The 11,980-nt window shown below is 32.6% G+C and overlaps 1 long non-coding RNA gene across 4 annotated transcripts in view; it reads right to left on the reverse strand.

Annotated features, from left to right (window-relative positions):
* Positions 1 to 1,315: 1,315 nt before the first annotated feature.
* Positions 1,316 to 11,980, reverse strand: part of LOC106457432 — a 13,104-nt gene continuing 2,439 nt past the window's right edge. For 3 of the 4 annotated variants that reach the window (XR_002610178.1, XR_002610177.1, XR_002610179.1), the window contains exons 2-3: positions 8,744 to 8,989; positions 1,316 to 1,641 (exon numbers count right to left, since the gene is read on the reverse strand). This is a non-coding gene — a long non-coding RNA (uncharacterized LOC106457432). Of the gene's footprint in view, positions 1,642 to 8,743; positions 9,290 to 11,980 lie in introns of those variants that run through there. The other variant, XR_002610176.1, reaches the window with a different exon arrangement.

Genomic DNA, 11,980 nt, shown 5'->3' on the forward strand with positions numbered 1-11,980 from the left:
AAGATTTCGCATGTGAAATTTCAAAAATTTCGAAACATGTAGAGTCGTCAACTTTTTGAAGGCCATAGATAGGCCTAAATAAAATATTTTTAATTGAGTACCAGTTTAACGTTGAATATTATTTATGATTTTAACTCTGAAGCATTTTAAATAAAATCTCGATCCCCTCAATAGTTGGCAAATTCTGGGGAAGGTTAATATGCATTTCGGTAGCCTTTGTTGGAATTTGTATGATAACTATAGACACTGAATACAGTATGCTAATAGATCACAGAAATGCTTTTAAACTTAAATATTTTTAATAGTAAACTAGGCCACTCCAGTGGATTCAATTAATTCGCACAGCCTGAAAACAATTTGAACGAAGAGGTTATCTATTGATAAACATTTTTACTACTAAAATTACTGGTTACATTTTACGACACTGGTTAATTAGGGTAGAATAATTGTTAAACTAACCAGGATAAATGTTCAACAGTAACTAGTTATCTTAGTTGAACATCAGCTGAACAACTATTTGATTCATTAAACTAAACTGTTTTAAAAATTTATTTACATATTTGAATCTAATTATGTTACATAGCACATAATTATAATAACATACAGCTTATAATACCACATGGTTTCACCATGTTTCAATCAGCTACATTAAAGTCCCTCCAACATATCTTCCTTGCTAGTATCTCTTGCGAAGTGGAAGAGAGTTTTGAAAGACAGTCCTTAGTAGACAAAACTATCATTAGCATGACTGGAATAAAAAGTTTTTCATGTGTTTTACAACTTAATTGGCAATTTCCATGCTTTGTAAAGTACATTTATACTTGTGTATGGAAGCACAGTGTGCTAATAGTAAATTCGCAGACAACGCTTTATATGTATAGTGAAATGGCTTTATTTTGGGGAACATACTATATGTTTCAACAGAAGAGGAGAGGCCAGTGATCAGACGAAGCATGTAGTATGTTCCTCAAAAATAAAACCACTTCATTATACTTATAAATCGTTGTCTGCAAATTTATTTCTAAAGTACATTTGTCTTGACATTTATATGTTTATTAGCTCTCTGAAAAGTGAGAATGGTAAATAAGTTGTTTTTGTTTTCAAATAACAAGCAAAACTAACGAATTTACGTCAATTTTCAACGAAGGTTTGTTACTAAGGCAGTGAAAACTCCCTATAAGACATTGGACAGATTAGTTTCATACATCATTATGGTGAGAATGCCTCATGTAGAATGCTGTTAGTGTAACAAGAAACTTTGTGGTTAGAAACGTTTCATTTAGTAGAAATAAATAATATACAACGCCTTCTTATATCTATGTGCTAACATGTTTATTCAATATTTCTCTTTTGTTTTACAAGTTTGGATATATGTTTCGACCTAACTAGGAAACACAGAAAATGCACAACGAATTCCCTAAGGAGAAGAAAGAGGAGCAGACAAGAATTCAAGAAGCGTTTCACTTTCAGGTAGTTTTTCAGCTAGCTTGAAAATCGCAATAAGTTGTTGAAGAATATTCCCTGGAAAGGCTCCAATATTTGAATTTACTAGTGCTTTTTGTAATGCATTTTTTGCTTGAAGAGTGTACAAGCCGTGTTTTCTTAACAAGTTTTCAACCTCTTTTGGGACAGCTGTTTGACCTGCAGAACGATAAAAATATTTAGTTATACACAAAATCTTAAGATGACGTCAGTCTTAAAGACGTATCTTAACTTTATATTGTTATAAAGAATAGGCAGAGCACGTTTCCTTTGCAAAATATTATTCAATTCCAATTTAACGAGTTCAAGCCTATGCAATAAAATAATTGCTCACTGTTTTGATTCTTTTCTTAGTTTGTGGGTTGAACACTAAACAGAATAAATTATACAAAAACAACCAGATCAACGTTTTCCATTTCTTACACATGAAAAGCTTGCAGTATGAACCACTGAACAGTAGTTTAGAAGTTTCAAGACAGAATAAAGCAGTGGTTGTAACTTATGAGTATGACAGAAATAATTTTTACAATACAACAATAGTTATAAAACAATTCTATATGTTTCTTGCGATGTAACGTCGAACTGGGTCTCTGTTCAGTCAGAAAATGTGTTTGTAATAAATACGATTAATAACGTGAAAAATGTATTGTAAATTAACACAAATATTCTGTTGTTACACAAGAATACGAATTTTGTTCCCCAATACAGGTTTGTGTAAACTATGACAAAACTGGTTGTTGCAGCGACACAAATACGTAAGTTTTATGTTTCTAAAAACACAAATGACGTGCGGTTTTAAATAAATGATTATGAAAAGTTTCTATTTGAACATGGTGAAACAAATCGGTATTTATCTTGTATTTATTTATGTTTCTAAAAACACAAACGACGTGCAGTTTTAAATAAATGATTATGAAAAGTTTCTATTTGAATATAGTGAAAACAAATCATTATTTATCTTGTACTTATATTCCTTTTGTGTATTGTCTGAATTTTGATTTATATCCTGAAATGCCTTAATTTATGATATTATTATGTTTACATAAACTGAATAAAATTTTGCACAAATATTATTTATCAGCGAACACATTTTCGTGTTCTATTTTTTTACTCCACAATCATCGTATTGCTTTTACCCTGAACATGTTGTGGTGTAGCCATTAAAACACCAGACTTGTGTTACAGGGCACTGCATGATCAAGTGGTTAGGGCGTTCGACTCACAATCTGAGGGTCGCGGGTTCGAATCCCCGTCTTACCAGACATGCTCGCCCTTTCAGCCGTGGGGCGTTATAATGTGACGATCAATCCCACTATTCGTTGGTAAAAGAGTAGTCCATTAGTTGGCGGTGGGTGGTGATGACTAGCTACCTTCCCTCTCGTCTTACACTGCTAAATAAGGGACGGCTAGCGCAGATAGCCCTCGTGTAGCTTTGCGTGAAATTCAAAAACAAACTTGTGTTATACAGCTGCATTCTTTTTTACGTGTTTTTTTTTTTACGATGTAATTATTTTGAATAGATGTCCTAACATTTGCCATATAACTAATTAAATACAAATAATTTCAATAATTGTATCGTAATAAACAAACGATTCAATTACGCTCGCAAAACAATGGGAGAATTGCAGTACGGATTTAGTGTCGAATGACAATTATAATATTACTTGTGTAAAAGCCAGTCAAAAATGACGGGAGACCAAACCCTACCAAACTTGAATCCTCCAATATGCATTTGCAACTTTGCCTCCCGTAAACAGACATAAGAAAAATAAAGGGTCTTCTAGGTTCGGGAAACCAAAGCCTATCATGAGTAATATCTACTTTACATAAAGAGTGTATTTTCCGAGCATCGATCCTTGTCCTAGCATTCTTAGATCTCAGTTATTTTCTTATCATGTCAATTGCATTATTACAATAGTTCTATTAAATCCACATTTCTTCTAAATACTCGATCATCGTTCAAAAACTTCATATCGTTCATATCAACCGACAAATTAATTTCACCCGGTGCTAAATAAATCCTTGGTATAAAAATTCCTTCCTTGACAGGCTTTTATATAGCATAAAAAGTGCCGAAACGTAAGAGCTATTTATGCCTATGTTAGTAACTAATTCAACTAAAATGGGAACGGGCAGTGAAAAGAGGGAGTATTACAGGAGAAAAAGTGGAACTGGACTTGTGTAACTCACTAAATTTGGAGAAATCAAGCGTGACCGATTGACTGACCGACACTTGACTGTTATGATTATGATATAAATATACAATTATAATATAATAAAATATTTTTGATTCAGCTAACATAATTTCGTTAATTACTTTAAAGATTGAAAGATGTTATAATCTACATGATATCACCTCAAATAATCTTACCGTGGATTTCATGAGAAAGAAACAGAACGGAGAATACAAGCAGTAACAGCTTCATTCTGATATTGTGAAGACGCAACACGTTTTTATCAAGTCTAATACTTTGGGCGAAACTGACTATTTTATTTATAACGAATAGTAAGTGATCAAACAGGAATATTCAAGTGCAACTTATTTTTCTTTGCTTATCTACACCGTGTTTGAGTGCCTATGAAGGCAAGAGCAACGAACTGTCTGCTTCTAGTGATGTGTATCGTGTCGTTACGTTTCAAAATTTAGTAAAGCTGAGCTAACAATGATGAAACCACGTCCTATTACTGGAGGGCCGGGCGTGGCCTACTCGTAATCGAACTGTATATGCAAGTTACATAGGTATTTTGGAATACATATATGTGTGTGTGTATCTGTATAACCAACCACTTTAAATTTATGAGGTTTTAGTCCTTTACGTTTTTTGTGTTCTTACGTTATTGACTTCTGTTGTTTAAACGTATAAAGTTCTAACGATATAAGCACTATTATTGTTTAATTATACTGAATGAACCAATATTTTGTATAAATAGATATCGATCTTTATACCTATAAAAATTGACTTGCCTCTATTTGTGGATATATTTATCACGCTTTGATTATTTTCAAATGTTCACCTTATACGAGCATTGGAGATCAAAAGCAAATATCGCCGCAAAGAACAAAACAAGTGAACAATGAAAGAAACTAAATAACAGTATAATATATCTGAATGTAAGAGGTATATATCAATGTAAAACCCTCACAACGGTAGAGATACGCCCGTTTATTGGTATTTATTTTAATTCGCAAGCCTCACGTGTACAATACTATCCTTTTGGTATTAAATTTAATCAAATGTTATGCTTTCATTATGTTTTGAGAATAAGTTGATTTATTACTTACAGAATTGAAAAATATTAACCTCTGATCAAAATAAACTAGCTACATTGATCAAAACCAATAAATAAACCCAGTAATTAGTACAGTTAATTAAACATACTGTTCTTAGAACGATTAGAATGAATCGTTTCACTAGCTTGACACAATCGTTATTAGCGATATTTTCGGCCGTAATCCGAATAATGACTCATTAAGATTTGTTGTATATGGAAATTACAATATAGATTAATACAGATCTGCAACTGTGCTGAAGTTATCTCTGTTAGGTATTCCTTGCGTTTTTTAGGAGACATGTTGGCAGAATTTCATAAATATTTTGTCAAGTTAAAAATGTATCGTTAATATAAAACCAACTGTGTTTACTAACAAAGAGCATTACTTTCAAATACTTCTTGAAATATCTCGAAAATGCTTTTCAATTTTATCAAGAGGAAGATTAGTGTAAATATTACTGATGTCAAAACAATGGAATTTTAGTTACTAATGGCCTGCCCCCGAATGGCACAGCGGCATCTCTGCAGACTTATATCGCTAAAAACCGGGTTTCGATACCTATGGTGAACTGAGCACAGATATCCCTTTGTGTAGTTTTGTGCTTAATCACAAACAACAACAAAAAACTACTACTTATGATCTTTAAAACAACATAACTAAATTTACTATAGCTAACGCCCCCCCCCCCAGGTTGGTCAGCGGTAAATTTACGGACTTACAACGTTAAAATCAGAGGATCGATTTCCTTGTCGTGTACACAGTGCAGAAAGTTCATTGTGTAGCTTTGCACTAAAACTACAGCAATAATTTTAGCTAATATTATATCTATACTTATATACCACCAGAACGTTTACTGAGTTGTTAACTTCTCGAAGATTCAGTTAATTACAATTCAAATTTAATAATACTATATGCTTTTAACAGTAAGCATTCGGCTTTTAGATGTGTTAAACCTAATTATAATGGTGATGACCATGACAGGCCGACTTATTTTATGAAAATCTAATGGACTTTGATGGTAGTCCAGATGTGGGAAATGATCACTTACCTACTATATAAGTTCTAAATCATTATGTGACAAAAGTCCCTGTGTGTATGCGTGCACGCGCACTTATAACTGACAAATCGCCGGGTCTATTGTTACCAAACCTTGCATGTACTGTTAGCCCCCACCCCACCCACCGGGCAGTGAAAAAGAGAGGATTGACTTTTGGACCTGACATCCCTATGTCCCCCCCTCCCCCCACACACACCCCAAGCGGGTACATCAACTAGTGATTTATAATAAAAAATATTGTAGCAAAAATACAACTATTAATAGTACTAAGTTGATATATTTAATTGAGAAATGTTTGATACAACTTTAGAAAATAAACTTATATATATATATATAAGGACTAAGTGTTAATACAGAGGGTTGAGTATGTTATATTAAAACAATTTTTCATATGCCAGTTTGCAAGTCACTTGAAAAACACAGCCGATATAAAGTTGCCATAGAACAGGATGTATCAGAAATACATTTTGACGTTGTTTGACATTTCGTAGGTAGTGTGATGCCACAAAACATTGATGAAGGTTATGTGGCAACCTTTTCCGACACTAAATATTCATACATTCAGATCATAAATATGTATTTAGATCGGGGATTTAAAATGTCCAAGACGGGGATATCTTTTGTACTTAATTACATTTGGAAACCAAGGAATATGGTGGATAAGCTTGGATCACTATGACCTTCCAGAAAGAGACATGTAACAAGTTGTACCCCAGCCATGGTATGCAAAGTGAGATTTATTGTAACAGTTCAGCGTATACGAACACAAAGGCCAGTCGCAGATTTTGTGCACATGCCCCAGGTAAGATTACACATCATAATCCAAAGATATATCTTTTTTAAAACAAAAACGACCCAATTCAGGTGCATAAAGTTCCTTCCACAACATATCTATTCAACCGTCGATACCTCAAGCAGCTAGAGACTGAAACGAGTATTCATGCTATTCTATATAAAGACATACTGGTTAAGTCATCGAACAGAATGCCTATGAATTTCTGTGTAGTCAAACTGTTGAAACGGGTACTGAAAAACAATCCTCTTCTAATACTAGATGGAACATGGAAAACAGTAGGAAGGAAGAATGTGTTTTGGACATGACAGCCTTACAATGAAGTCTTTTGCAAAAGAAAATATGCTGCAGGGCTAATCTGACGATGCACAATCGTCAAGAGAGCGTGACTGGTCACGCGACATGAACTATAACGATGTGGTGAGGCTTCAAAATCGTTTTAGTATAACACAAGTAATTTATATACATTTTATCTTGTTGTAATAAAACCGTCTTACTCCATCACAATTAAATTCGCTTGGTGCTTGAAATAATATGAATAATGTAATACAGCTTTAATTAAATAAGTCGGTTTGAATCCTTTATCTTACGACATATATACATTTAAAGCTTTATTTTCGAAAAATAAATGATATAAACAGTAATAACGAGTAACTGTTGTTCCATTTGGTAAGATATAACACAAAACATGTACTGAACTATATACAAGGCTTTTTATGAATTATCCAACAAAAAACAATTGAAACATCTATGACAAAGTTAGATCACAGCACATTCTGATCTGTTATTATATCAAATACTCAAATTTAGACAAACAAGTTATAAGTCTAATGGTTTGATTTTCGTATAAAGGACCTTATTAGAAAAGGCTAATTATCCAACTGCAATGAAAATAGTTAATTATGTTTCTTATTCTTTTCGGTTTTTTAAATTTATTCCTAGTTATTTTCTATAATTCCGTTTAACTCTGAAACATTTAAAATAAACTCTCAACTCTCTACGTATTCTGGTATGATCCATATCAGTAGAAAAGGCACTGAATAAAATGGTGCTAATGGATCTCAGGATTGCTTTTAAACACTATTACGGAATATCAAGTTGAATGTCATAAAGCAGGCTGATGTAAGGAAGAATCAATGCTTGAGGTATTCAGTGTTTCTTCTTAAGTTATATATACATATATTCGATTTGTTTTTCGCAAGACTTTCAGATCTAGATTATTTTTAACATTAAATTAGGCCACTACAGTATATTAAGTAATATCGTTTACATGAAAACAGTTTGGGGGAAATACATAATCATTTGATCAACATTTGAGACCAATACTATGAGCTACGTTTGCAATGCACTGCGTATTTAGAAGAACAAATGGTCAGAAGTTACTAAATGTCTTTGTCGAACATCAGTTCACCAACTGTTTGGCTCGTTGAACCAAAGTGTTTTAGTAGAGAGGTTACATCGTTGAACTTGAACCTGCTTAGGATATCATAAAGTTTCACTAGGCTCCAATGAGTAACATTAAAGTCCGTCTGACATCTCTTTCTTATAAGTACTTCTTGTGACGTGGAAGAGGGCTTTGAAAGTTAGCTTTGGTAGAAAAAACTATCACTTAATTGATTATAACACAGCTTATTTCCTTTATTAGGCAATATCAATGGCATCTGTCATGCTTTGTAAGGTATATTTATATTAGAATTCATGCGTGTATTACTGCTTTTGAAATAATAAGCGAAATTTGACATGACGAAGGCGTGAGCATAGATACTGAAACGTTGTTAAAAGAAAAAAATGTCAGATAACTTCTCATCTGTACAAGAGTTCTTAGATTCCCAACACACAAGATAAACTACACTAAAATAATGTGCGAAATGGACAAGTTTCTACCAATTTTTTAATGAAATATTCCGTACACAAATTGCAGCAGTGAAAGAAAACTTTTAGCAAGAGAGTAGGCGGCATAACATGATACTTTATTATGGAGTGTGATGACAAGAAACTTGATGACTTAAAAATAGTTTCATTTAGGAGAAATGGATATGATATAAACTCTTGTTAAATAAGTTTAATAATACTTTTATTCAATTTCTTACGTTTTTACAAGATGGAATACATGTTTCGACCTTATTAGGAAGCATACCTTACAATGCATAATGAATGCACTAGGACGCAGAAAGAGGAGCAGACAAGAATTCAAGAAGCGTTTCACTTTCAGGTAGTTTCCCAGCTAGCTTGAAAATCTCAATCAGCTGTTGAAGGATGTTCCCTGGAAATTTTTTAACATTTGAATTTACTAGTACTTTTCTTAATGTAGTTTGTGCTTGAGAAGTGTACAAGCCGTGTTTTCTTAACAAGTTTTCAACCTCTCTCGGAACAGCTGTATTACCTACAGGACAACAAAAATGTTTGGTTACACAAACAAACTTGGAGTGACGTCATTTATTAAAAGCGTTACTCAACTTGGTAAACTAGTAACATATTATTATAAAGAATAGGCACAAAACGTTTACTCTAATAAATGTTATTGGATACCATTTTAACGAATTCAAGCTTATACTCTAAAACACAACAAAACGTTTGCTCGCTGCAGTGATTGCACTGTTTCTTTGAGTGTTGGAAAACTAAATAGAATAATTAGTTAAAGTTATGTAACGTAAATAAAACGACGTTGTGTCGTTCACATAACACTGAAATACAGAATAATACTTACTAAAAAGATAACCAGATTTGTGTCCATTTTTTGTTTATATGGTAAAGGACTGTGAACCTACTACGATGTCAGAGTAGGTGGGAATTTTGCAGTATTAACTGTATATGAAAAGTGTCTGTCCAATTAATCACTATTTTAGGAGCTACAAGAAAGGAATTGTTTACGTTAAGAGACTTAATTGTATGAACATCGAAGGTCTCACATATACTGTACGTTCTTCGACGAAACAACCAATAATTCCATAGTAAAGATAGACATTCACTAGCCAGCAGCTTCTACATAACTTCTTCAAACGTACTTGTATTTTTACGTTATCTTGTCACATTCAAAGTCTGGCACTAAGACTGTTGTCACTGATTCTTTAAATTTCAGTTGTACTGTACAGTCAAATGCACTACACTCAAAAATCGATCTTCAAACCTTAATCTATATACAGGAAATTCACGTATTATATATGTTTCCAACCAAAGGTACTTGGCTTTAAGTAGCTAATTTGAATTTATACACTATTACCAGTAAGATAATCAATTAAATACAAGCTTATTAACCGAGTAACATTCTAAATTAACTTAAAATGTCACACTGATTGAAAGCTATTAACCTTTTATCATTTGATTTAATAATTGTATCATAATAAACAAACAATGCAGTATGAACCTGGTGTTAAACATTACTCATAAATGTTTAATGTATGCTTATTTAATTACATATAATTTTCTTAATTTTTCTTCTTTTGTAAATTTAAATTATATTACCACCAAGTAACCTTACCACGGATTTCACGAGAAATATATAAAACAGCGAATCCCAACAATACCAATTTCATTTTCAGAGTATATAGACGCAACATTGTTTCCCGTGTCTAACGTTTGTGGTGAAATTTCTAAAAATGATTCTCATTTATTGTTATCAAATGGTAAGTGATCATGTAGAAGGTTCTATGTACGACTCTCTTTCTTTTTAACTTTTACGCTTACAGTATTTTCTCACCAATGATGACAGGACAGATGAATCGTCTCCTCTGAAAAAGTAAATGCTTGTAATACTATCATTGGTTCCTGTATTCTACTCTTTTCGTGCACATGAACAGAGATTTTTTCAAGACTTGGTAAAGCTGAGCTAACAATGTCGAAAGCACGTCCTCTTGCTGTACGATTACGACACCTTGTTTGTTAAACTATGGCATGCATATCAAAAATAATTTCTCTGTAGCCCCAGTGTTTTCAAATTCCCACGTTCACGAATAAAGCTTGTTTGTCATGTACATTTTATTAGTGCTCCACTATCTTGAAACTTAAGTAACAGATTTCTGAATTTGGCTTAGATGAGCCATTTTTCATGCTTACTAATTATTCTAGAGTAAGTGTTTAATGTAAAATGTATAGACATAATTATAAATAATGAACTGGCTTGAAATTCTCAGATTGAAACAGTGAAAAAACAACATTAAAACCAGACGTACTTTTTAACATTCATAATTCGTTATCTACTTAAACATTGAGAAGTTGGCCTCTTTTTTTTTTACATTCAAGATGCTGCTTGGTCCAGTTCCAGTTAAAATGGGGCCCGAGTAATCCCATTTTTTGTTTAACTTACCAACCTTTATATTACATCTTTACAAGGTTTTCCTTATATATAACTTAGCACTTTGTTGTTTTTTAGTATCACATCTCTACATGGCCATCTTATTCTAACTCAGTTGTTTCTGTATGTATGTAAAATGTTTTGATCAGATAAGAATTTAAATTCTTTACCTTTATCATCCATTAAATGTAAATTCTATATTTTTCTATAATATATTATTTACACATTTTTCTTTAAATGCAAAAAAAAATCTTATTTGTTATTAATGCCCTCTGAGTTTACTTTATGACACCAAATGTGCATCAACTGAGAATATCAATTTACTGAAGAAACACAAAATATATAGATCCACTTCTGTCTAAAATTAGCTTATGAACATAACAAATACTATAAGTTGATAAAAAAAAGAATTAACAGACAACAAACATACATCAATAGTGGAATACCATGGTTATGGTTGTAGATGAATAAATAATTAATCTCATAATGTGTTTAAATTTATTAACATTAAGTAACAAATGAATGATATGTAACGTTTTGGGACAACATAGGACCTATTGGTCCATCTCGGCTGTTCCATCCTCTAAACTAAATTAGAATAATTTAACAAACAAATCTTAAAGCCAGCCCTTATCATTCATATACTTATCAAGCCTTTTCTTAAACTCACTTAAATTTACTGCCTGTACAACATCCGAAAGCAACCCATTCCAAAGGCCATCCACCCTGTTAGAAAAATGAAACTGTCTTAGCTGAAGATGACTCCTACCGTGCCAAAATTTATATTTGTGTCCCCTGGTCCTATTACTAAACACCTTAATCAGATCCCCCCTAACTCTTCTTTTTTCAAGAGAAAACAATTTGAGATATTTCAGCCTCTTCTCATATAGCAACACCTCCATCCGAGGCACCATTTTAGTAACCCTTCTCTGGACTCTTTCTAACAACTCAATGTCTTTTCCAAGGTAAAGAGCCCAAGATTGAACACAATATTCCAAATGGGGACTAAACAATGACCTGTACAATGAAATTATAACCTCTTTAGACTTGTATTCAATATTTCTATAGATACAACCTAAAATC

The sequence above is a fragment of the Limulus polyphemus genome, unplaced genomic scaffold, assembly GCF_000517525.1.
Source record: "Limulus polyphemus unplaced genomic scaffold, Limulus_polyphemus-2.1.2 Scaffold16, whole genome shotgun sequence".
Taxonomy (NCBI): Eukaryota; Metazoa; Arthropoda; class Merostomata; order Xiphosura; family Limulidae; genus Limulus; species Limulus polyphemus.